Below are 25,831 nucleotides of genomic sequence, written 5' to 3' on the forward strand. Positions count from 1 at the left end.
CTTCCCTCTGCACTAGGAGCAGCATCTCAGCTGCAGGCGGCTGGGGAGGGAGGGCAGGAGCTGCCCCCCCCCCCAGGGTGGAGATGGGGGGGTCCCCGCTGAATCCCCCCCCTCCGGCACCCCTTGGGCAAGGAAAAGGGGCTGGGGGAGGAACAGGGGGGCTTGTATGGTTCCCCCAGCCTCGGAGCTTTGGGGATGCTCCACCTGCAGCGGGGGGTGTGGAGGGGAAAGGGGACTGGGGGGGACATGGGGGGATACCCCTTGATGGTGACTGAGAGCATCATTCTGTTAATGGGGGGTTGAGGGGAGGGCTGGGGTCTGGGCAGGGAGGGGGATGCTCTGCACGGAGCTTTCAGGCACCGGGGAAGGGCTGGAGACCCTGGGCTGCCCTGACAGCCCCCCATGGAGCCCCCATCCCTGCCAGCACCAGCACCCAGCCAGCCCCTGCAGCCCCCCCCCAGCTATCGGGGTGAGCCTGGGGTGGGCACCCAGCTCCCACGGAGCTCTGGGGGGGCTGGGTTTGGCCCGCATGGGTGCCTGCGTTTCTGGGAAAGCTCCGGGTGCAAGGCTGTGCCAGCCGGAGTGTCAGACATGCAATTAATTACTGCAGCCCCAGCGCCACAGACGTGCTAAATATGCTGTCGCCGTCGTGCGTGGATAATAGCAGCCCTTTGCAAAGTGTTTCTTTCTCCCCTTTTCTCTCTCTATTTTTTTTTCTACCACCAGAGACAACAATTGCAGCGCACACAGCAGCTCTCTGCTGCTTGATTAAGTCAGCAGTGAAGGCAAAATGTGCCCGTACGGCTCGGGCTTGAGCAGGGAGCTGAGGGTGTGTGAGGTACAGATGAGAAAATGGATGGGATTTAATCACAACGAACCTAACCAGCCCTGCTGCCGTAACCCTGCCGTCCAAGAGGTCTTTTCCCTCCGTGTGGGTGCGATGGGTGCGTAGTCCTGACAAAGGAACAGCGCCCGTGAGGATGAATGGTTAAAGTGAGGACAGAGAAAAGGCTGGGGGAAAGTCCGATGCGTGCCACCTGAGTTAGCAGCCACAGAAGGAGCCGTTTCTTTCCGCAGCGCTGATGCCCGGAGCCGTTTGCTGTTCTGGATACCGTGTGTGGGTGCTGCAGCACAGCAGAGCTGCTCCTGCGGGGCCTGGGGCATGGCACAGGAGGGGAATCAGGCACAGATCCCACCTCGGGGAAGGCAAACAGCTTCTGCAGGGGACCCCAAGTGAGCCACAAAGAGGATGGGGGACAAGTGGCCGCGAGCCCATGCCCTCCTGCGGGTGCATGCAGTGGGTCGGGCTGGAGCCCCACACCCCGAAATGCTGCTGGTGCAGCCCCTGGGCATGGTGCTACCACAGCATGGGGTTTGCTGCCACCAATCCATGTCTCGGCTGTCCTGCAGCAGCGCTTTGCTGAGAAGACAAAGCACAAGACCAAGAAATGTTAATGCCCAGGGTGGTAGAAGAGCCTTGGTGACAGGGGCAGAGCATCCCAGCAGCAGGGAACTGGTGCTGGGCTTGATTCAGGCTGGGAACCACGAGAGGCTCCCAGCCAGGCACAGCCTCACTCGCGAGGGCTCTCAGAAGTCCCCGCCGGCCACTTCCCCCAGCCCTTATCAGCGTGCCGTTAATCTTTGGCATCGCAGCAGGAGCCGGCACCTTCAGCTCCAAGTGCAAGGTGCGTGCCTGCGACCTTGTGTCCTGCGCCACGAGCGACCAGCGCGGTGCTGAGCGAGGTGTGGGGGGAAAGGATCCGGCCCTGAGAGCTTCACCATGGGCAAATTACGGGATTGTGGGACCCCTGGTGATGCACATTGTGGGAGAAGGGAAGGGCTCGGTGGGAAGGGAGTATTGGTGGTGTAAATTTGCTCCTGGTGAGCGAAGTACAGCCAGGTGGAAATTAAAGCCGGGATATTCAGCCCTCTTTTTCCTTTGCTCGTCCCCAATTTAGTGCCAGTGACCAGTTTCACCTGGTTGCACCGAACACGAATTTGCCCTTCTCCCCGCATGAGGACCTGCTTGGCCACAAACCAAACCAAATGAGCAGTGCCAGTAAACTTTGTCCTTCCACAACATATTGCACCGGCACGGCCGGGGCGGCCGTTAGAGGAGGAGCTTGGCCGGGGGAGAAGCAGGATGCTGGGGCAGGAGCCACCATCAGCAGGCAGGTGGCTGGCCCCAGCAGCAGGAAGGTGCAGGCCACCTGGGGCACGTTAGCGGGTTGGGGGTGTGTTACAGCTCACAGCTCAGTGAAATCAATGGAAATCAGCTTCAAGGGTTCATGGGCATCACAGGATGCGAGCTGCAGGGTCATCAGATACTGCAGGACACACAGATTTCTCCTTTTCTTTCCCATTTCTGCAGGACTCACCTCAGGCTGTTATTTTGGAGGCGTTTTCTGTGCTGCAGCTCTCTTCCCTGACCTCTGCAGGATCTGGCTGATCCCGATCTGGAGGTGAAAGATTGCCACCTCACGGGCCATGAACCCATCTGTGAGGTTGGGCTCTGAATTATTAACACAATCAATGGCCGCTTCTTTTTCATCCTGCAAGAGGCACAGAGGAAAGCTTTGGGGCCCTGGAAGGGAGGGAGGGGAAGGGGAGAGAAGTGACCGGTGCCGATGGGTTTCCTTGGGGTGGAAATATCCTCATGCCTGTTTCATTTTGGAGCAGGAAAAATCTGGAAAAAAGACCAGGAGGAAGGTGACCGAGAGGTGCTGTAGGGCTGATGGTGGCACTGGGAACCTCTCTGTCTGTCTGTCTGGGGAAGGACGTCTTTCCCTCCAGCCCCTTTGGTGCATCACAGCCTACACCCAAATGGGGTCCCCAAGAGCGTGGAGGAGAGAGTCTCACCTCCAAGGAGAGAAAGGGCTGGGGAATAAAGAAACACAGCCACGAAGCTGACAACGTCTAGGCTGTGTTCCCCAGGCAAGGAGGTGAGACCTGACACCAGGTGGGCAGTGGAGCCTGCATTTTGTGGGGTTCTTTGAGCTCTCTGTGGGGTTTCTTCACTGCAGGGAAGCCACGGATGTCTCCAGGATGGAGCCCAGCACTGAAGTGGTGCAGGTTTGGTGGCCACATTGTGGTGACGTTGGTTTCTCCCAGCTCCTTCTCCTGCTGCACCTGGGAGGAAGGCGCCACAGCCCTGTCCCAGCCAAGGGCCAGGGACAAGGGAAAACTCCCCAGTTCTGAGCCCCAAGAAGGAAACGAAGCCAACTGGAAATGAGAAAATACAACGGCATCTTCACTCCAGTTTTTCCAAGAGGTTAAAAAAAAAAAAAAAAGCTATTGTGCTAAGAGAGCTATTCTTTCTGGGGAGATAACACAAAGCATTGTTGCGGAGCTGGCCAAAATGTCTGAGGAACATTTCCCCCCCGTCCCTTATTTTCATTAAAATTCAGATCAACATTACAAGTGAGATAAGACAAGAAGACAAGTTCTGCAGCACTTTGTGATCACTCACAGGTTCTGTAATCCCTGCTCGGGGGGCTTAGGGTTCAGCCGGGCTCATTTCAGAGCTCACCCAGTGCCTTGCTCCCGCTCCGGCCGCTGCTCGTCTGCGCCGCTCACACGGGAGACCCGCAGCAGGACAGGCTGCACAGCCAAGCAAAACCTCACAGATGCATCAGCTGCCCTGGCTGGGGACCAAAATTCATTTTTTCTTTTTTTTTCCTATGAGGCCATTTATTAAGACTCTTCCCTTATTTTAATTTGATGTTTGCTTTAAGCATGAAGAAAATGATAGCAGTGCAACTGCAGCCCCAGCAGTAAATGCACAGCATGGCAACTGAGAAACGCCAGAAGTCATTTCTGTTGCCAGGTATTCCCAGAGAAAATATTCAGGCCGTGGTCCAGCACCGAATTTATAATTCTGCCACACCAGGAGCTCACTGCCGTGGGCATGAAGCTCCTCTGCCAGCCTCCCTGGCCATCACACGGTGACTGTCTGCTGCTAGAGGTGATGCTGTGCAAAGGGCTGGTGGTCTTCACATCGAGAGGAATGACACCAGCTATATCCACAACAAGGAATCCTCCTCCATGAGCTCTTACGAGGGCCATCGTCACCATCTGGCCTCCGGGTATTTGCAGCAGGCAGGGGCGTTGTTCCTTGGGTTCAACCCATGTTCAGATTTAGGGACGTGTTGCAGTATCAGGCTGAGTGGGGCCCTCAGAGCAACATTTAGTGTTGAGCACCCCCTGGCAGTTACATGGACCCAATGAAGTGATGTGATCCACGGGATCTGTTAAATTCGGCGCCAGGCTGTGCACACATAAGGTCATAAAGGCAGCAAGATGGACAGGAGTCGAGTGCTTCTGGGCTTCTGGGGAGCAGCCCGGGCTGTCGCTCCTTCTGCTGTCATTCCTTGACTGACAAAAGGCCCAAAACACATCACGTACCAGGCGGGTTGGAGATCCGAACCCTCCCCAAATAACTCAGCCCCACTGCGTGCATCATGCGAGACACCAGCACGCGGGGCCCAACCAAAGAGAGACGTCAGCTCCCAAAACCAGAGGAGCTGCGTGGAGGAGCTCCAGCAAATTGGCACCTCCTCGCCAGGGGAACACAGACGGGGCAGCACCGAGCCAGATGGAGGGGGAGAACGCTCAGCTGGGAGTTTCAGGATGGGAATTATACAAACCCAGCCACCAGCACGTCACCTTTTCAAAGGCTTCAAATCCGCTACAAATTGCTTCTGAATGACAATGGGAGTTTCTCGCCCTGCACAAAGCCTCCCATATTAGCATCTTTATTGGAATAAACCAGCTAATTTCTCCAGTTGGAGGGCTGGCCCGGAGAAGCCCTGGTTCCAATTAGATGGATATCTAATAGTTCGATGCTGGCAGGGAGGCAGGGGAGGCTGTGCTCCAGTCCAGCAAGGGGCTTGCCACCTGCCCAAGTCCCGGTCAGAGACAAAGAGAAGGGGACAGCTCTGTCCCCAGGGCTAGCAGCAAAGCAGGGCATTACGGGGGCCGTGGGATCCTTTTAATCCTCAATTTGTCCTGTGTGGCATTCAGTAATTCCCAGGCGCAGGGTGGGGAATGAACCCATACTTGCAGGAATTGTGATAAATCTGTGCCCTTCGCTGCCATTCAAGTGCCTTTAATGACAAATATACCTGGCTGGCTGGCTGCAGCTGCACCGAAACGTGCAGGGAGGCACAGGCCGTCCATCTATCCATCCTGAACAGCCGTGCAGCAACTCGACAATAGGTTCAATGTCAGCATTTATCTTGTAAATGGGTGATGGGATTTCTCCAAGCCAAGGGCTGATGCCTAGCAGTTGGCTGTATTGCAAAGAGGAAGTTTCCTCTTTGTTGCCAGTGGTAAATCCCATAAAGAGAAATGAGAAAAGAAGATAAAACTCAAACTCAATAACATATACTCCACGTATCTGAAACGTGATTGTCTTGTGGGCAAATAGAGATCATTTCCCATTAGGGACTGAAAACAAGAAGACTCGGGCGGGCTTCCCTTAGACTTCTGCTCCCCAGAGCAGGATTTCTTTGGGCATTCATGATGCAGCACTGGCCTGGACTATAGCTGGGCTGCTTTGGGGCTGTCCCAGCACAGACAACCTTGTGCTATAGCCCAGGTCCCAGCCACAGCTCCGGTGACTTCAGGGTTGTCAGGGGGAGCCAGAAGGGGCAGAGTGCAAGTGCCCCTGCCTGCAGCAGGTCTCATTCATCTGCTCTCTTTGGCCAGCAGTGGCACAGATTAGTTGGAGTGACTGACAGCAGGAGGATATTTTCCCTTTGGCTTTGTGTTGAACTCTTGGATTTAAGCTCTGGGGTGTGGTTGTCCATGGGCAGCGAGGTCTCCAGCGGGGGCAGCTCCCTTGGGTTTTATTTTATTTTTTTTTCTGAAGGTTCGGCTTGGTGGAGGAATTCTGAAAATGTCTGTCTGCGCTGAACAAACACAGCCCGGGGGCAGAGCAGGGCTGGTGCCCAGGGACAGCAGCTGGAGAGGGAAGGGGGGGATAAAGGGTTTTGGGGAGCACCCCATAGGCACCGTGGCTGCTTGCCCCCACCTGCGGGGAGTTACCCTGATCTCGTACTGACCGCTCTTCCCACGCCAAGGGGCTTTGCTCAGCGATGTGCTTTCATCTCTCCACCCGGACAAACACTTCTTCTCCCTCTGTTTTGCTTTGCTTTGGGTGCAGAGCTCAAGGGCATTTATTTTTCAGTCCCACCCCAGCTAGCAAGAGCTGCAGAGGCTCAGCATCAGGCAGAGCATCGAGGCCATGCCAGGAGGCTTTCTTCGTGCTGCCCCCACCAACACATCCTGGCAGAGGAGCTCACTGCCCCACGCAACAAACCCGTCCCGATCTCCCCCTCACCTCCTCCGAGGGTTAATGGAAACAGGAGATGGGCTGACAAATGCTGGTAAATGAGGCCGGGCAGCTGGGGGGAGCGGGTCAAAGGACAAAAATGAGGACAAGTCTGCACACAGCCCCGCGGCGGCTGCTGCCACCTGCCCCAGCCCCAGGATGGAAATTGCTGCCTGACTCTCTCTTCCTCCCATTAAAGGTGTCACCCGCATCTAGACGTCACCTGTTTGGGCTTAAAAAAAAAGATCTGTTCCTTTTTTATTTTTTTTCTCCCTTAACAAGAGGCTGACGAAGTTCCCTTGGATGCTGCTTCCTTTGTGGCCACGAATAAGCCTTTCTATGGGCTTATGTATGGTGGACAACTTACATCTGAGAGTTTCTTCACTACCTGCTGACAGGCAGCCACTGTTGGGGTGGGATGTGGGAGCCTGGACGGGTCCATAGGTTTCCCTGCCCTTGCAGGTGCTCTGATCCCAAGTATCACCCGTCTTTCAGCAGCGCTCCGGTGATGGGATTAGCGTGCATTAGGAGTTTCTGTTCTCCTTTCTCCCTGGGAGGATCAAATGCGGCGAAACGTCCCATTCTGCTGGTTGCTTTTTGAAAAATGTGTGGTATGTGTTAACGTTAGAAAGGCAAGGTCAAAGGAACAGGAGCAGGGGACACAGGGCTGGAAAAAACTCCTTTAGGACATTGAGTTCGGCCTGTGCTATTGTAGTCCCATTTGCAAACTGCTTTAAAAGTGCAGTTGTTTACCCTCAGCACATGTGCTGCAAGTCTCTTCCTGACCACAGATGTTTTCGGGGAAGAAATGTGGAAGAGAAGCTGTGGGTCTGGGGACCACTTGTCCCCTAACAGAAGGGCAGCCCCTGCACCAACCCAACAAGAGCAATGTCTCCTGCTCCCGTGGGCTGGAAACTTCCCCAGGGAATTTTCCGCTCTACCCAAGGAGCAAAAAATTGTTGGTGATGTTTACCCCAGAGTTTAACATTGTCTGTTTAGGCCTGGAGAGTCTGACTTTGAATTTGAGAAGTGTTTCAGTAGAAACAATCACTAATGGACACTGACTTCAGCGTGTAGCAGGCTGAACTGAGGGATGGTTTGGGAAGGATGCTGAGAGAATCGTATCCAGCTGAAAAAAGTGTTGGGCAGGCATGTTTAAACACCAAAAGCCGTATCTGCTGCACAAATATATGAAGCACATGGCCACTGTCACCAGATGTTAACTAGGCCCTTCAGTGGACAAATGTCCCTGTCTGACATCTCTGCCAACTGTCTCCTGCTCATTGGGATTCCTGTGCAATCTGTGACCCATTTCTCTAAGAGGACTGATGCCCGACTGGCTGGAGCTCAGAGACACCTCGGCCTGAAGCTGTTCCTCTTGAGGACACAGAAGTGTTCTTAGGCCCTCTGCTAAGGGATAATTTATGCTCTGGTACTTTGGTACTTAGAGTTCACCAACCTCTGGAGAAGTCCTGTAATGGTGCCTCCCATATTGCTGCCCTTGGGTTTTCCACCCTCAAATTCATCCTCCTTCCTTCCTGGCATCACCTGGAGTCACCCGCGTCCCTCACCTGCCCTGTGGCTTGAGGCAGGTCCCACACTGAATGGTGCAAATGGGAGGGTTTTGAACCCTTTTGGGAAACAGATTTCCAAAGACAGGAGCTGCCTTACAAGCGGTGGAGTGAAATTAGTGGTAGCGGTGGCAGAAACATTGTTTTTGTGGTGAAGAAAACACGGTGTGGGTGATGCCAATAAAACTCAACCAAATTCCTGAAAGACTCCTTTGAGCAGCTTGTTTCACATTCGCTGCTGGCACCATCTCCCAGCCGTATTATGATCCTGAGGGATTTTAGCTCAGCTGGGGAGTTTTCAAATGCCAGGCCTCCGATCCTAATGCTGCTGCCGAATCAGAGGTGAAGTTGTCAGAAGTCTCTGAGCACAACCCCGACCGTGAGCCCTGCATAATGCACCACCAGGAGGGAGTGGGGAACCTGTATCTGATTTTTTCAAATGTTGATCACCAAATCATGTTGGATTTTCTTGTTGTGTTTAAATTTCATTACAGTTGTGTTTTTAGGACATAGCTAGTACGAGCATGGAGGAGCACTGATAGAAAAAGAGAACTTGTTCTTTTTCGAATAGGCAGCTGGTGCATTGCTTGCTTACAGCAGCCTTCTGGAAGACAAGCAACTTTTTTTTTTTTTTTTTTTTAAAGGCCTTGGGAAAAAAAGGGCCATCATTTCCAGGCAGGAATTTTTCTCTGAGGAGGATATTTTTGTGCCTGGCTAAGGAGAGATGAAAAGGTCAAAGAAAATTAAATTCACATGTTCAGAACATTTCAGGGCAGGTGCTTTTCCTAAGCCAGGACTCAGTCCTGGGAGGGTGTACCCCAGGATTTACGATCTCCTTAATGTTTCACCTGTTGCACTAGCACAGGAGGGCAGGGATTTCACAGCCCTGGCTCTTCTGGACCCAACTCAACAGCTTTGCTGCAAACCCATTGCAATTCGTACAGCTCGAGCGAAGGCTCAGACAAGCACTCCGGTCTGGCTGCTCATCGCTGCATTTCACTTGGCATGTAGGCTATGGACGAGGAATGCACAGAATTTCCTTTTCCACCCCATCAGATCCTCTGTCTTGAGCCTGGCCCGGCCCCAAGAGCACAACGGATGCAGCTGGAGAAGGGCAGGTCCAATCTTGCTGCCGAGCTCCAGTGACACTTAACCTCCTCCGCTGGGTGATCTGCTTGCAGCTGGAGGTGGATGCTGACGAGGCTGATGAGCATCAGCCTGCCGAATTGTTAGCGAAGGGAGCAGAGCTTATTTATTCGGCTGGAGGAGGTGGTGGAGGCTAGGGCTCTTGTAAGAGGAGGTGACCTTGAATCTCGGTGAAGGTGGTCTTTGGTTTCGCATCGTGGTTTCTCCATTGGTGCTCCTGAGCAGGTAATGGGTCCCCAGGCTTCCCCTCTGCTTGCTAAGGATGCTGCCAGGGTCTCATCCCACTGTGAACACGGGTTGTAACTAATTGTAATTTTTGAGTTTCAATGGTACAGGAGAATCAATGGGGAGCTGTGAGCTGTCAAATAATGAGACCAGCTAATCCTCTGCCTTTCCCCAGGGAAGGCGGTTGGTGGGGAGCAGCGTTAGCCCTGTGGGACAAGCTGTCTTTGTGGTGACACCTATGCTCTGGGAGACAACGAGGTTTTCCCACAGGTCTGTGAGCTTGGCCTCGGTTGCGATGGGAGCTGTAAACACAGGATCAGATTCTGTCTTATCTCATCCCTAAAAATTATTTGTCTTGGCCAGGAACGGAACATTAACTGGCTTCTTTCCTAAAGCAGCTGTACAGCAAAGATGGGATTGAATGAGCCCCTTTCCCTCGAGTTTAGGCACAACTTGAGATGGGTAGAGAGCTGCTATTGCATCACCAATACAGAAATAACAATAATTCACACCGTGCTCAAAGACACCAGAATTTAATGACTAGCAGGGATGGCTGGACTGGTCAAAGCTATCTTTATTGCATCAGGAAAAGAAGCCTCCTTCCAGGGATACATTTCTTATTGAAGAATAGGAGTTTTTTTTTTTTTTTTCCTGGTGGAATCATCATGACAAGCAGTGTATAAATTGCTGGAAGAAAGTCAGATTTCAAAAGGCATTAGGAAATATTTCTTTTCCTCCCCAGACTATGGCTTTCCTTTAATGGAAGGACAGTGTCTTGAAAACAGCCCGTAATGGAATTAGTTGTTTAATCAGTCTTTATTTTATTTATGTATTTAATTTCATTGAAGTAGTTAAAGACTGTTTAGGTTGACGGAATTTCCATTGTTTTTCTTCTGCTTATTTCTTTATCGGAGGATTTCTAGGACTGTCAAACTTTCTCTCTGATTTTTGCTAGGAGGTCTTCCTTGGCTGGGAAGAGGTAGGTTTGCCTAATAATGTTTATTAACTTAATCAAAATATTAACAAAGGCCTCCTTTAAACAAAGTGCTGGCTAGGCACTGGAGTGAAATATCTGTTAGCAAAACCTACGAGTTTAAACTAGAAAGGAACTTTTCTCAATCATTCAGCTTTGTGTTCCTAATGGGATTGTAATTTTGCTATTCAGTAACCGTATAGATCTCAATTGTCACTTGATTATATATTTTTTTTAGCATCAAAAAATCAAAGAGAAATGACAAGTCATTTTCTAAGAGTTTTCAGGCTTCTTTCTCCAGCAACAAAGAGCCTAATCTCTGTTCTCCTATGTATTGCTCTCGCTGGCCTCTTGGCCAATTATGCTGGGTTGGATTTAGTTTAACCCAAAGCAATCATCAGGTCACGGTGACTCTGGAAACAATTTTTTTTTTTTTTTTAAAACAGAACTATTTTTCTTGTCCTTTTTCCCCTCCCCTCCTGTCATAAAGCAAGAGGCTTCAGTTGGCTTTCTCTCCAGAGAGATGAACAGCAGCATGCGGAACAAGCGCTGTGCTAATGAAATCCTGTCTTGGCTTAAGCTAAACTGGGATTTCAGCTAACCTCTGGGCAGTGCCCACCAGCACAGAACTGATCTGGGGATGGTTTAGCCTGTGGGATGGTCCTGGAGAGGCTGAGTGTTGGGGTTTCACCCCGGTGGTGGCATCCCCGTGCTGCTCCATCCCCAGCTCCTGCTGCTCTGCTGGCTGTGATGGGGACAGAGTAAGGGGGTGGGGAGAATGATGATGAGGAAGGGTCTTGCTTCACAGCTGAGCATCCCAGGTCTGGAAGCAGTTTGCACAGGCTCTGTGCTCCTTGCCCTCCCATCTGCACACAGGTAAGAGCACAGCACCATCTTGCCAGGGCACGGTGTGGAAAATTCCCCCCAAGACTCTGGAGCGTATTGCAGCGCTGCAGGATGTACAAAATGGGCAGCATTTGAAGTGTTTCCTTATAGGATAATCGGAGGAAGTCATTGTATTAAATATCCATTTGTGTCATTAGCCTTTTATTTGGTGCTTTGTCCAGACATCCTGTTTGCTTCCCCTTTGAAGTAATGAATATGTTTCCTGTGCGCCGGGTCCCGTCCGAAGCTCCCGTGCAAAAGCTAAGCATCAGGCTAGGACCAGTGTGTCCTCGATGGGGAAAGGCATTTCTGGACATGCCTCGTGTGAGGAGTTGTGGGATAAATCCAGAGCAGTGTTCTCTGGCTGCCCTTAAGGCACCCTCCTTGGGCTGCCCCATCCTGAGGAGGGGAGGGGGGAAGAGCTGTCAGCTCCTCAGGTTACGGGGATGATCTTTCTGGCATTTGGGACTTCACACTGCTTTGGAGGGACATTACAGTGACATCAGCATGTCATCCTGGCCTGTTCAGGGATCTGGTGCAGCTCCTGGGGTACACAGAGCAAACGCTGAGCTGTAATTTGTCTTAAGAATTAGGTCTGTGAAGAGGTAGCAGGTGCACAGAGTTGAGGTTGCTCTATCTTTAAACCTGGGAGGTAGCAGAGCTGCTCCCTATCCTTCTCCCTTCCTCCTCCTAGTTTCTATGAAGTAAGTTCCCTCCTCCTTTCAGTGGCAGGGATCAGTGTCCAGCTACTTGTCTGCATGAACTACCTTGTCTCTGCTACTTTGCTCATTCCCACTGACTGAACCTGGATCCCCACAGCAAGCAGCAAAAGCTGCTCTGTTTCTAAACTCCATCCTGAAGAAGAGATGGAGGCTTTTGAATGTCTGGAGGTGGCACGACACGTGCTAGTGAGCAGATTATAGCCACATCCCATGTACACGTTAAATACTGGTAGGATATTGTGCCAGCAGGAGGGATCCTGCCTCCTAAAAAGCAGCTGGAGGAGCTGCATCACCCATTCAGATGCATCTTCACTGCAGCAGGGAGGACAAGAGGAAGGATCACCAGCTTTGTGCATCTGTCAGAGGAGCACTCTCCTCTCTTGCTGCCAGCTTGGGAAGGGTTAAGCAGGGAAGCACAGCCCCTGAGGACCAGGACTGTTGTTCCATGCAGATTGGCTTCTTCTTGTTTCTTCCATCGATCGCAATCACTCAGAGCTGTGCCTGTAACAAACTGCCTTAAATCATTGCAATCATAATAAGCACACCTTGGTAAATAATGCATGAGGTGTCCGTAAGCCTATATTCATTAGAAGGAAGGTGCATATAAAGCATGGTAATCATCTGGACTCGAGTGGGGGCTTGGCTGGTTGGATTGAGATGTTGTTGGTGCTGGGGACCAGCCCTGGACTGAGCTGGGTTTTGGGCAGGCTCCCTGGCCCCTGAAGTTGTTGGAAATGAAGGCAGGCTCCTTTTCACCTTCATGAATTTTGTACGAGATGTTTAAGATGCCTCCAAGGTTCACAGCGTAATACAGGTTTAGGTGGAAGTGGGCTTGTGGCGAGTCTCCAAATAGCATAATAACAAGGCATTGCAATTAATAACATTTAATATACCTTAATGACACCAGAACACATAGTGTGTAACAAGTTTTGCTGTGAGAGCCTCGTAGCCAAGTTAATGGTCTGGATATTAGAAGCCTTTGTTTTAAAATGCAAATTAAAAATGCTTCGTTCTCCATTTGTCTCGAGGAGCAGAGCAGGGTTACAGCACGGAGCTCCTTTAGGGTGACTTTGCTCGGGCTGAGGGTCGGTGTGCTGCTGGGGCTGTGGTCCTGCTGCTCTCAGGGCAAACTGCAAGGGAAATTGGGCAGTAATTTCCACCTCCCTTTCATCCTAGGGGAGATTATTATTTTTTTTTATGAAATGCCAGTGATAAGGACAATGTGGCTTTTGTCTGGTCGGAGGGGATGGAAGCAGCAGCAGCGTTGCGGGGTGCATGGACAGCTGTGGGTGGCAATGGGTCACTTCACTCCATTATGGTCTCTGGCAAGTGAGCATTAAAGGGGGTGCGAGGGCATCGTTTCTCAGCGATGACTTCATTTGGCTGTCTAAACAAACAGCCGTTCCTCACCAGGTGCAAAGGGCCTTCTATTTGTTTTTTAACCCCACAAAGGGAAAAAGAAATACCTAAAGGGAAAATAGCACCAGTGGATCGGGTTTGCTCGGCAGCTGTGGTGGTCTCTGCCTCCTGGAAATTCAGCAGTGAGGTGAGGAGGGTGGGGAAAACATGATCCTGTGCTCAGCCCCACTGGGGTGCATTCATGGTCAAGGTAAATGGGCTCAGAAACCTGGATCCCCCAACCAGAGGTGTCCTGTTCATGCCGTTTGGCTCTGGGTTGTCTGTATCCAATGTTTGTTGGGTGGTGCCCACAGTGGGGTGAGTAAGGGAGAGGAGCTGCTGAGGGCCTGAAGCTATGTGCTGGAGGGGACCGAGCCTCTGGTGTACAGGTTCTTGATCCACCTGAGGCTGTCTCCTTCTAACACACAAGTGTGGGAGCTGATTTTGTGCCTGGTGGTTGAGTCTGGCCTTGAGAATGGGTGAGGAGACAAACCCAGGAGCTGGCCCAACCCCATCCTTCACTGGTGTGGCTGCTTGCCCTCGTTGTGCACCAGGCCCGGGCACGCCACTGTTCTTGCAGAAGTGCTGTTGAGTCTGCTTGCCCTTGATGATGTCCTCTTTGACAGCTCCTGGGGATCTCAGCTTCGTTTCTGCCTGAGTTGAAGCAGAACATTACTGGTTTGTAAACACGAGAAGTTTAAGCGTACTTCAGATCCCTAAATAGGCCACATCTTAGATGAATTTAAAAACTCTGCTCTCCTGTTGGCAGGCACACCCTAAACTTTCATAAACTGCTATGCCTTCGTTGTTAAAGCTGTGTTTTTTGTCCCCAATACTCTTCCTGGAAGGCTGCTGCAGAAACTCACAGCTGGTGGTTATGGTTAAATATAAGGAGGAATAGTCAAAACTTCTCTAAAAATACACCTCTGAGTGCCAAGCTCAGCCTTATCTCCAGGAACAGTATGAAGCGTTTGAGATGATTTTTTTGGGTCTTGGGTTCTCTCCAGAATCAATTATTTTTGCTTCCTCCTTGTGTAATTAAAGAAATAAATCCCTCAGCAGCTCAGCTCCGCACAGAGCAGAGCCCCCCCCAAAAGAAAAGTGATGATCCTTGCTATTTTGCAGTGTAGTTAAATTATCATTTTTTTCCCCTCTACTTCTAGCTGTATCCTGTGTCACAGAGAGAGGCAAAATGGCAAAGAGAAAAAGGATCAATTTTAAGCTGGTCAAGTTAGGCTGGAGAAGACCAGACAGCCTGAGCGGAGGCAGATAGATTGGGGAATCCTTCTCCATCCTGCCTCCACCTTCCCACCACTGCTTGCCTGTGCAATGCTCCCAAGACATGGGGGTGGTTTGTGAAGGTATGAACCCTGTCCCCATCCCTACTTTAGGGCTGGGTGCGATGTGATGCTCCCATCTGCTGCCTGGCTTTTGGGGAGGCAGCTCTTGCTCAGCCCTGCAGATGGTGGTTGGAGCCCATCAGACTGACTTTCTTTGGTAACCTGAGCCAGGGTTTGAGCCAAGGCCTGGGAAGGTGAAAGGCTAATGCACTCGCCTCCCTGCGTGCCACCGAGCCCCCTCGGCTTTGTTAAGGCGACATGCAAACTTTGGGGAATGGCTCCTGCAAGCCATAAATGATGAATGAAACGTGAAAGCCCAGCTTGTCGTGCGGGGACAATGCGCTGGCTCCTGGGCTGTTTGCTCTGCGATATTCAGCAAACACGCTGTAAAGAAACTCAGCAAGGTTGCGGACAAAAGGAGGGGACAATCGGCTGAAAAACTCGCTGGGCTCAATTATGGTCTGGAATTTAATTCCTGCAGGTTTGGTAGGGCTCCCCTACCCCCACAGCCATCCAGCCCCAGGCAAAGTCCATCCCTCAGGTTGGCTTTTTGGAGGGCTCCGGGTAGCCGCAGAGGTATTAGGCTTCTAAATGGCTTCTTATTCACAGAAAACCCTGTAGATACCACAGGAGCTTGTAGAGATTTCTTCTGAGTGAAGCCATAAACCTGGAAGTGAAAGGGGCCAGGATGCTCTTGAGGCTTGGAAATGTGGGCTGCAAAGAAGAGAGGGAGGGTTAAAGCCCATAAATAGTTCTCAGCTAATGAAATTGCTGGGTGGGGAAAAGGGGAAAATAGCTCCTTTTTAAAGCAGATGAGGCAAACATGCCTCCCAACATATTTTCTGCTCATAAAACTCACTCTGGGTTTCTAGGTAACTAGTGGAGACACCCCAGGGAGAAGTTTGTAAAGGTTTCCCACTGTTCCTGGATCTGAATAACTGAATGGCAATGCTGAGTATTGACCTCACCTTACACAGGGAACAGCTTCCCCCACCCCATCTCTCCTGAGGCTTGCTCATGTTGGAAAAACAAATCTGAAGGTGTGGGGGTCCTTCACTTTGGGAGACCTGCTCTTGGGATCCAATATTCACCACTCCCAAGACCAGGAGGGACCGTGGTTATATGATCCAGTCCAATCTCCTAGCTGTCCCTGCTTACATCCCAGTTTTGCTCTTTATGGCCAAGCGTCCCGTCCTCTCGCAGAGCCCCATCTCCTTGTGATGCCTCCACCTGCTGAACAGGGATGCAGAGCCCAATGGGCAGTCATCAGGTACCAGTCTTGCTCTGGACCTCGCTATTTCTTTATCGAGTTGAGATCTTAAGGTAAAGGCCTTGGCTCTCAGGACTGAAAGGTATTCTGTGCTCTACACGTCTACACGCTTACAGCATTTTGAAGCAGCTTTTTCTTTCTGCAGGACAAATTCTCTGCAGGTCTCACCTTCAGCTATGACTTCCATGCCCTTGGCAATAACCTGGTGAGTCAAACCCCTTATTGAAGGCACGGCAAGGTTCGGTGATGGGTTTTCTCCTTGCTGGACAGGGTTTGCTGGCAGGACCTGGCTGCGCCCCCAGACCGTGTGGGGACAAGCGAGGCAAAGGGCTTTGTCCTCCTGCTGCAGGGGATGGAGCTGGGAGGGAGCACTGGTGCTATCAGGTGGCTTTGAGTACTTCACCCTGAGTCTTTGAGATAGGTTTACTCTGATTATTGCACTGGCAATAAGCATGCAGATCCCAGCTAAGCCTTGATATGAACGGAGGCGTTGCAATGAAATCAGTCTGGAGGAGCATTTGCTTTACTTGGGGCTTTTCCCATGCTGGCTCCCCTGTCTGTACTGGGATTCAGAGCAGTTAATTCAATGTGTGAATGAGAATCTGGTACGTTGCTGCCACCCAAAACATTACAGTGCTCTTGCTAGTTGTAAACAGAATTTCAAGCCCAATGAACACTTGCAAGGTAAAACTGCAGGTGCAAGTGGTTTTTGTGCACAGCAACAACTGAACATAAAGTTTGTGGCTGAGATGGAATCCCTGCTGTTAAAAAGCAGCTACAGAAAAAGCACACAGCCAGCTGACCCTTCCTGTACTGGAGTAACTGGACGTCAGGATGGAGAAGATGCAGATACCTGTTTGCAGGCAGGGATGCTGGAAGGACAGCGGCACAGGATCATTGCCTGTTGTGACTGAATTTGACGTTACTCATATGTCCATGAAAAGTGGTGGCTGCACACACAAAGGCACAGGGCTGAACCCTTCCCCCATGTGGAGGAAGGGGAGCTGCTGGTGTGGGTGCAGGGGGAAGTTCAGAGGAAGGAAACAACTCGTGCTGCTTCCAGAGGGCCTGTCCTGCACAGGCAGGCTGGGATGAAATCTAGTAGTAAGTACATTAAAAAGGAGGCAGTCTTTCTGTGGATGCAGCAGTCAAGTGTGACTGTGCAGAGGCTGAGGAAACTCATAGCATTTCGGGATTAATTAACACAGGACGATCTTGTGTTTGCAGAGTAGAAGGAGCTGTAGATGAAACACAGCAAGCTGCAGTTAACAAGCATCCTGAGGGGAGACTGTTTATTAATCTGTGTCTGGAGGAGACTGTTGGGCAAACCAGTTTCAGATCAGCCTGGCAGGACTGGGACTAGCCTTTCCCCATCGCTGGCAGAGATAATTGGGCACCTCCGCCAGTTACTCGTGCATTTGTGATGTGCCATTTGCTGCAGCTGCTCCCCTGTCACTTTGTCCTTGTCCCCTGAGCATCCCTGCAGCCCAGCCCTGTGCTTTAGCACAACTGTCTGTCTCTGGATACCTCCTCTCAAACCGGTTCTAGTTTGGCTCTAACCACTGAGGCTACCGACATCTTCTTCTAGCTTATCTGATGGTCTGAAGCCCACAGGAGCTGTTGCTGTCTGCTGAGGGATTTAGCAGTGGTCAATTTGTGCTGCAGGGAGAGGACTGCATATTCCATGCATCCCTCCCACCCGCAGCCATTGTTTTGTCTTCAGATCTCTTTGTATTCCCCCACCAGATATTCTTTGCGAGGACAGATATAAATTAAAAGCAAATTATGCAACCTGATATAATCAGCTGACAGACACCTATCTGCCCACATACCCCGAACAAATGAAACCACCACCACATCTGAACACAGACTATGGAAAAGCTGAGGTGAAGTGGGTTGGAAGGTCGGGTCACTCAGATCCTGTGTCCATGGGGCATTTTGGCAGGTCTTGAACGGGGCTGTAACAGGCTTGGAAACTCTGGCACTTTGAGGTGACAGCTATTGGGTGAAAAACCAGAAGCAATGCTGTGAAACTCCCTTTGGAGGAAAAACAAGCAATGCATGTTTCGGTTTGCTCTGCCCAGTACCTGCTGTGGTTTGGGGTCTGCTTCCCCTTGCAGGGGATGTCCTTTCCTGCTGCTGCTGGAGGATGCTGTAGGCATAGAGAGATGGACACTGGGGTCTGGTGTCCCCACCTCTGTTCCATCACCTGCCCAGCTGGAGCCCTCCATCACCTGTGTAAATGCTGCTCCCATTAAGTAGGCTCTTGCTGGACTTTAAAAGCCTCAAGATCCCAACATCTGACTGCTGGGGGCTGTGCTGCAGCCGGCTGGGTGCTGTTTATTGTCACCAAATGTGTGCAGGGGTTTGGCCAGGCAGCACTGACCGAGGGCTTGTCCTGTTTCACTGGGACAGATGATATTTGCTCTCCCTCTGTCTTCCCAACAAAGATTTCTTGTCTGGGACATGACGTGAGTCTGGATGCTCATTGTGAGCTCTCAGGGCTTGCAGGAGAGCCCACGGGTGTGGGGAATGCCCAGTTTTTCTTTAAAGCAGCCAATTCTTTGCTCTCTGTGACATGCTGATAACACTGCAGCAACAATCTGTGCAGCTTTCAGCCACCCCCTGTCCAGAGCTCAGACAAGCCCCTTGCATTGCACATTGCCTGGACAACTTCTCCAATGACAAACTCAGCCCACAAATAAGGTTTGAAGGATATTACTGCATTTCCCAAGAGCACGCAGCTTTTGAAATGTCATTTTGCCTGGTGTTAGGAGTTCTAGAAGTTGAAGCCAGCCAGCTGATAGGGATCTGTCACTGCATCATGAGGACTCCTTTTGGGAACAGGCATCTGTACAAGGGATTGTTGCAGGCACATGAATGAAGTGTTAAGAATCAGCTGAGGGGCAGAGCGTAAGGGGAAGGTGTGTCTCTGGGTGTGCTGAAACGTTATCTCCAAATTGCTCATTAAAACTTCATTTTAATGGCCTGATTCAGATCCTGTTTATTCAAGCGCAATCAAGAGTGGCTCCCCTGAAGAAAACCTGTGCCTGATACAGCAGTGCCCTGCATCTTGAAGTCCTTCATTTGGGAGCATGCAACACTTTTAGCTTAACCTCCGTTTAAAAAAAAAAAAAATAAAAAAAAATTGAGGGGCCCTCTCTGTTCATATTGAATATAACTCCACCTGCCCTGTTGTTTCTTTGCTCTACCTGGCCATCAGCTCTGTACCTGATGGTTTGGGGATCCAGCATGCTGCTCTGGCAGGTCATCGAGGCAGCTCATAAGTACTCATTCAAACACTGTTCAAACCCCTCATCTAATAAGCTAGTAGCAAAGCAGCTTCCAGAGCCGCACTCTATTCCAGCAACTCCCTTTGCCAGCTAGAAATTACACTGTTTTCCAATTTCATTATTACCTCTGTTTTTTATTATAGCATCATTAGAGTGAGAAAACTGGAAAGGAAGTGGGGATTGTATAATGCAGGAAATAGTGAATTAATACCTCGACCATATGATGGAATGGCGCAGAGCTGTGACAGGGTCAGGAAAATATAGAGCAAATGAAGACCATGCTGGCTGGGTGAGGACAAGACTTCTCCACTTGCTCTGAGGAGTATTAGCTCACAAAAAGAACGATTTATCAGAGATGTAAGATCTGTGTTTTCTTCTTGCATGCACATGTGCCTGCTTGCACATAGAGCTGTCACACGGAGATGGAATATGGAAAAAAAAATGGTTTTATGATGGGCTTTAGCATGTTGGCAAAAGAAAGCTGATTTATTGCCTGAGAAGTCATGTCAGGGCATTTTAAGGAAGGGGCTGCATACGATGATGATAACGAATTGTCTATCCCTTACCACGTGGTTCTCCAGTGCTAAATCCTGAGAAGTGTTTATTAGTTCCTGAGCATTTATAACTACCAGCTTCAGTGCTGCAGTCTGAATAGGAAAGAGCAGCTCCCACCAGCCAGCAATGTGGAGAGGTTTGTCTTTGTTGTTCTGGAAGGGTAGGCAGCACTAAATAGTGGGGGGAAAAAAAAACAAAAACACTTTTTTTTTCCACTTTTCAAATGACATCTATATTTTCAGGCTCCCTGACCTTATACTGACACACACAAATCAGACAAATAACCTGTTATTTACTGTGCGCCCTGGAATTTTTGACAAAGCACGGAAATTTGGTGATTCTGCTGCTTGGAAATGGCACTGCTCGCAGTTCCTGGGGATGCTCAGATAAAAGCCTCTGCAAAATGCATCCTTTAAAACCCCATTTTGTTCATAGCAACACCAGAAAGTAATTAAATGCTGGTACATATCGTTTGTATTTTGACACTGCCTTTTGAGCTGTGAAGTGATTAGTTGGGTTAAACAGCTCGGCAGCAGAAGCGGCGTGTATCTGTTGTGCAGTTGTCAGATCTCAGCAAATGTGCTTTTAATAACAGCTTGTTATTCACTTCGCTGGGTAGCGAATGGAGGCAGGTTTTAGAAGCAACTTCTTATTTAGACATCTTCTGATCATCTCAGATGCCTGACAGCGCTGCAATAAAGATGCTTCCTAGCTGGGTGAGCGTCTTCAAAGGAGCTGCAGGATAGCGAAGTGGAAAACAAAAATATCTGCCGGGGAACTGAAAGCACTGATGGGTGCGGGACTATGAATTTTAAAGTATAAAAATCCGGATTAGCCATTTCTAGAGCCTCTCAAACCTTTAAACTCTTTACAGCCTGTTGAGAGCAGGATGATCTCCGACTTCCTGAGGGGAGGCCAGCGCTGGGGTGGAAGGACACAGCTGCTTCGCCGGCACCGAGCAGCTCTATGAGGTCGGGAGAGATGCGAAGAAACCTCCTGCATCCCCCAAAAAATACACGGGAGAGGAAGGGGGAAGGACATTTGCCTGCCAGGAGTCACTCGGAAGTTATTGGGTCCGTTCCTGCTGCCACAATGGGGAGCGTGCAGCAGGCTGGGGTGACCCCCAGCAGGGCTTCCAAGGTCCGAGGCTTGCGGAGGCCAATTATGGGATGTTAAATAAAATGCCAGGCGATCAATGAAAAATGTACATTTATTGAGATGTAACAGTCAATTGCTTGGCTGTTAAGGAGCTATAACTGGGTATTAAATAATCAGTTCAGCTGGTATTTATTTAATATAATCGCAGCCTATTAAACCTGAATTAAGTACAGAGTTAAGTGTCTCTGGGACACACAGCTGAAAGTGCTGCCAGGAACATTTTATGTTGCCTGAAACCCTTTGTGGAAAACTCCCACAAACATGATCTCTGCAAACTTGTCCTTTGTTTGACGCGGGAAGCCTAATAGGAGATTTTTAATTGGTGACCTGAGCCATGGCAGTTATCTAGCAACTTTTACCTAGAGGAAGACTTGATGCCAATGCATGATTTCTGTAGATCAAAAATACTTGACTGACTTTTTGGAGCTGTTCCCTTACAGATTTGGTACGGTTTATTCTGCTTCACTTGCACATCTTTGCTCCCCTGATTCTCTGATACTGACGCAGTTAATCGCATCAGCACCAAGCGAGTCCAAAATAAATGTAAAATGCTGCTAAGTCAACACGGAATCTGCTCTGACCTGGCTGGGCTCACAACCTGGAGACGTGAATACAGAGAAACCCTCACACTGGAAATGTGAGGTCAGAGGGCCCAAGGGGATGGCTGATCCCAGCAGCTCCCCACTTTTTTTTCTACAAGCTCTCAGAGGTTTGTGCTCTGGCTCCTCGGCTGTCAGCGTGGTTTTGCTTGGTGAGAGCTCACGTGCTGCCTTGAGCCTCCGAGCTAGCACAGGCTGGCACCTGGGATGAAAATCCTGCTTGTTATTTGGTGAAATTGCTGCCGCTGGTGTTCTTGGTCTGGGTTGAAATGCTGCTATTTTTGCTTACTTTAATCCCTTTATTTTTCTCCTTTTATAGTGATGAATGAAGCCAAGGTAGGGCTCGTCTATTAAAACAAATACCCGGAGTGAATGCACATGGTGTAAATTACAGATTTATTTCTGTGACAGCCTGTGAAGAAAACCTGTTGCAGTCCGGGCAGACCCTCACTCGTTACCCCCACTGCCAGGGCTGCACGCGGTGTTTTCACGCAGGGATTATTTGGGTTGCTTTGGCTCTGCGCTTTCCTTTCCCCAGCTGCCTGAGCTGATGTGTTGTTTCGCAATTCCTGGGGCGTGGAAGTGTTGCAGAGAGCCGATTGCAATTTATTCTCCCCATCCCTGATAGAAAAGCACGGAGGAAGCGAGTGAGCCCACGCAGGGTGTGCTCCTGCCTCCCGAAAGCTCTCCCTTCTTGCAGTGGGGACAGAAATCGCGCTAACCAGGCAAATCCCAGGGCCTGTGCAACCTGAATGCCTCTGTGCAAGGAATGCTGCAATCTCCCTTCCCCTCCCTCTGGCTAATTAGCCCGCGTTTAACACCCAGACAAAACCCCGCTGCACCTGCACTGCCCTGGGAAGCACAATGCTGGGGCAGCCAACAAAGCCGCGTGGCGGGGACGCGGCTCGCTGAAAGCCCTGCGATCCCCTGAAAGCACCCCTTTGAAAAAGGATGCCAGAAAAAGGAAAAAAAAAATAAAAAAGGGAAAAAAAAAAAAGGAGGAGGAGGCGATTTGCTCGCTAGGACTTTTTCACTATTGGAGAGAATGGGTGAAAGCCCACAAAGGCAGCTTAATAAAGAGGAGAGGGAGAACAAGGCGAGGGGAAGTGCAGGGCAGGCTGAAAGGAAGGAGGACTTTCCAGGTTGTATTGTCCCCTGCGCCCTCCGGAGATTCTTGGCCAACCTCTCAAAAGCCGTGGATGACACCAAGTTGATTGGTTTTGCCGCCTCCGTTAAAAGTAGAGGCTGGGGAATAGATGCGGCCACCTTCCGCCCAGGGCCCTCTTGTTAGGAGGACAAAATAAAGTCTCATTCACGGGCACTACAAAGGGGCCAGCCCCCGCTTTGATGTGGTGACCGATGGCCCCTCCACCTGTTTCTGCCCTGTGGAGGAGCCGTATGATGCGTCCTCAGCCGGCTCTTTGGCCAAGTTCTCCCTAGAAATAGCTGCCATTCGGCAGCAGCTGAAGGTTTTCCTTTTTGAAAAACTACTTAAAAGTCTTTAATTAAAAACTATAAATGATTTTCTACCTTCACAGAGGAAAGGCAGAATTATTCCTCGTCCCAGCAATACATATGGGAGGAAAGCTTATGCAGAACTTGTGCATTCTGGTGGCTGGGTTGGCTGATAATTCAGCTGGCTTTTAGGGCGTGACTTTTAGAAGCTGCTGCTGCTTCATCATTAAAAAACAAGCTAAAACTCAGCCGTGCCACCCAGGGGGGCTTAGCCTCCCATGCTTATCACCCTGCAGTTGATATAGGCAGGCTCAGCAGAGGGCAAAGCGGGGTGCATCCCTCAGTCACCTGCTGAACGGCCTGGATTGCTGCCGTTGGTGTGATAGATGGGCTCTGTGACAGGAGAGGAACCAGGGGCAGGATGGTTAAATGGCTTTCCTGAGACTGCTGAAAGAGTAAGCGTTGAGGATGGCTATAGATCTCAGGAGATTCTGATTTCCAGGCCAGCACAAACATATAGTCATCTATAAAGTCATCTTTTCTTGTTCTTTGTACAGGACGGACAAAGCAGAGCCCATGAAGATGAGGGATGATCACAGGCCTGCTGTACAAGGCGCTGTATGCCTGAGTTAGCACTCTCGGAGCCACAGTTTGGTGCCAAATTCCTGAGAGGGGTTTTATCTGAGGGTGTCTGTTCCCTGTGAATGAGCTCTCCGGTTCACCATCGCCTAGGGGAGGCCTGATCATTCTCAGTGTGATGCCCATGCTGGTAGGGTGTCTGGCATCTGGAGTCGCGGGACAAAGTGCCAGGTGGGAGACTGCTCACAAAGGCTGTGGTAGGCTTCAGGCATACCCTGGTTGATCTCAAAACGTGAGCAGAATATTTTCAGGCTTAACTAGCAGAGTGATGACAAGGTCAGTCCCAACAAGAATCACTAGGTGTCTAATACCCTGGGCATAAATTAGCATCATCAGTTCAAACACCTCGAAAATTAGAAGTAAATTACTTCAGACACTTAGGACAGATGGCATCCACACACCAGGCAGAGCCAGAAAACCCAGCTGTCAGAGCATCGCCAGGCCCTCCCTCTCCTGTGAGCTGGGGCCCAGCAGTGACATGGTGGGACTATTGCTTGGTGCTGATGTGTGTTCCCTGAACCTCCCTGAGCAGCAGAGAGGAGTGGGGGAAGAAAAAGTGATTTGTGCCTGAGAACAGGTGATTTCTCTGGACATCCTCTTTCAGCTTCATCCAGAGCACAAGCAGCAAAGAGAAAAACTTGTTCAGTAACCCAGCCTCCTGCTGAGTCCTCCTACAGTGATATAAATATGGCTGGAAAATGTCTGTACTGTTTATTACTTTGAAGTTAACTGTGCACCAGCTATTTTCAGAAACATGGGAGAAGTAATGCCTTCTGCCTGGCTTGGAGCTGCTAGGTCATCTGACAAATTTCCCTTTCCCTGTCCCCCTGCATTTTTATACACACATGGAAATGCAGACACGGAGATTTTAATGTATATATTAAAAGTAGACTGAAAGTTCACTTGCTGTTTGGAGATGTGTGGCACAGAAATAAATCACAGAGGGGAGAAAGGAAGGCACGTGTGCTGTTTCCTGGCAGCCTTGGTTTGCTTGGGGCTACAAAACAGAGCGAGGCACAGCTCCTGCCCCACAGCCTGAACAGGCAGGCAGGTGGATGTGGGTCAAACCCTAGGGGCAAAATGACCATCCATATTTTTTCTGGGGGTTTGACAGGGTTTTTAAGGAGTGTTTAGGGAGTAGCTTGAGGGGGAGCAATGAAATGCTGACAGCTTCAAGTGGGGAGAGGGCTGGTTTCTCCTCTCCCTGAGGTTATGTGGCTGAACAGGGGCTGCATCTTTGAAGGTGCTCGTGGATGTTCTGGAAGCAACAGAGGGAAGGACACAGAGGACAACCAGGTCAGCTCCCTGCCTCGATGAGCTGTGTGAAGGTGTTTTGACACATCAGCTTCAAACAGCCAGCCGAAGTGTATCAAGACTTTAAAGAAAGCCCAAGGTTAAGGAATATTATCGAGCTCTTTTGTTTCCCATGTGTTGGGTTGCTATTGTTTGCTTTCTGACCTTTATTACATACAACAAAAAAAGCCCTTGAAAAGGTGATTTGGGCCATGAGAAATCAAGGTGCTGTTATCTCAGTCAGTGAGATATCGGACTTAGCAGATAGCAGAAGGCACCAGGGACTGCTCCCCAGCCTGATGTCACCAAGAACAAGCTAGCTCTGTGTGGTGACACTTTTCAGATTTCTACCTTTTCCTTAGAAGGCGGGAGGGGACATGGGGACAAGGCTGACTGCATCACTCAGGCCCTAGGAGAGCAGCCATGTGCTGAGAACACAAACTGCTCATTTCACTCATTACCATCATCCATGCCTTTCCAGACATCCTATGGATGGACAACTACAGGGCAATTCTGCACTGCCTTGAGAGGGCTTTGTGTGCAGGCCCATGCACGTGGACAGAAGAGCTCTACCAGGGAGGATGGCAGTGCCTGGGGTTGTCCTAATTGAGTGTTAATGGGTCCCATTTGGGAGACAGGCTCAGCTGGGTGACAATTACCCTAATTGAGAAGAAGCTCTGGTTGGGTCCTTGGAGGGTGCTGGTTCCTCACTGAGGAGGCTGGGAAAGGAAATAGCTGTTGTTTAAAAGGGGGGAAGGTTGTGGTTATTGATTTTTTCCTTTTCCCTGTTATGATTTAGAAATATGCTGCAAAGCAAGTGGAAGGATTAAAAACCAAAAGATAGCTCTGTGAGGGGTGGGGAATGGGGCTGCAGTGGAGCACACAAAACTGCTTAGAATAAATATCTTCAGCATGGAGGGAAGCTGTCTGGTGCAGGTAGGAGAAGGGGTCTTGACAGTATTTGCTGGCAGGTTC

At 50.2% G+C, this 25,831-nt stretch overlaps 2 long non-coding RNA genes across 3 annotated transcripts in view; both read left to right on the forward strand.

Annotated features, from left to right (window-relative positions):
- Positions 1-2,095: 2,095 nt before the first annotated feature.
- Positions 2,096-4,235, forward strand: LOC119717985 (uncharacterized). Of its 2 annotated transcripts, none has more exons than XR_011812163.1 (3): positions 2,096-2,504; positions 2,680-2,942; positions 3,024-4,235. It is a non-coding gene; the product is annotated as an uncharacterized lncRNA (long non-coding RNA). The 2 variants fall into 2 exon arrangements; XR_011812162.1 differs by having other exon boundaries at positions 2,106-2,462.
- A 4,208-nt stretch (positions 4,236-8,443) lies between these two features.
- Positions 8,444-25,831, forward strand: part of LOC101799467 (uncharacterized) — a 60,577-nt gene continuing 43,189 nt past the window's right edge. The window contains exons 1-4 of the long non-coding RNA XR_011812161.1: positions 8,444-9,276; positions 14,418-14,615; positions 16,010-16,069; positions 23,482-25,792. This is a non-coding gene — a long non-coding RNA (uncharacterized lncRNA). The remainder of the gene's footprint in view (positions 9,277-14,417; positions 14,616-16,009; positions 16,070-23,481; positions 25,793-25,831) is intronic.

The sequence above is a fragment of the Anas platyrhynchos genome, chromosome 11 (genome assembly GCF_047663525.1).
Source record: "Anas platyrhynchos isolate ZD024472 breed Pekin duck chromosome 11, IASCAAS_PekinDuck_T2T, whole genome shotgun sequence".
Lineage (NCBI taxonomy): Eukaryota > Metazoa > Chordata > Aves > Anseriformes > Anatidae > Anas > Anas platyrhynchos.